General features: G+C 38.5%; 1 protein-coding gene across 1 annotated transcript in view; it reads right to left on the reverse strand.

Moving 5' to 3' along the window:
- LOC106873651 (major facilitator superfamily domain-containing protein 4A) overlaps positions 1-691 on the reverse strand; it is a gene marked incomplete at its 5' end in the record, with an annotated part of 122782 nt that overhangs the window by 62258 nt on the left and 59833 nt on the right. The window lies entirely within an intron of this gene.

A 691-nucleotide genomic window follows, 5' to 3' on the forward strand; every position in this document is an offset into this window, starting at 1 on the left:
GGGGGGGGGGGTTTCACAAAGCAGCTTTATCACAATCAACACCCCATTCTCTTTCTAGGTCGCACAAACTAAGTACTTCTGACCCAAAGTGGGCACAGGTGGCGCCGGCGGCATAGGCGGCAGCAATGGTGGTAGTGGTGGTATAGTGGTGGTATGGCAGCAGTGGTGGTATGGTGGCAGTGGTGGTATGGTGGTAGCGGCAGCGGAGTGTGATGGTTGTAACCAGCGAAACTGGTTCAGTTTCTAGACCAATCCAATTTGGAGAGAGAGAAAATGAGCAAAAATAAGAGAGAGAAAGAGAGAGAGAGAAGGAGAGAGAGAAAGAACTAGTGTTAAATTATCCATGGTGTCTGTTTCTGGAGCCAGGCTCCATATATGCTTATTATATATATCAAATGTGGATGTATATATATATAATTTATATAAGGGCATTCACTGTATAGTAATGCCTCAGGCTTAGAGGGACTAAATAAGTCAAAAACTACCAAAAAATAAGCTTATTTTTTGGTAGTTTTTGACTTATTTAGTCCCTCTGAGCGTGAAGCATTACTATATAGTTAATGCCCTTATATAAAATTATATATATTTATGGAAAAAAATGATGAGTTTTTTTTTTCCTTATGAGGTTTTTTCACGCTGACTACTTGATAAATTCTTATAAAGATTTTATCCTATATTATATTATGTATAT

This window comes from Octopus bimaculoides, chromosome 30 (genome assembly GCF_001194135.2).
Source record: "Octopus bimaculoides isolate UCB-OBI-ISO-001 chromosome 30, ASM119413v2, whole genome shotgun sequence".
NCBI lineage: Eukaryota > Metazoa > Mollusca > Cephalopoda > Octopoda > Octopodidae > Octopus > Octopus bimaculoides.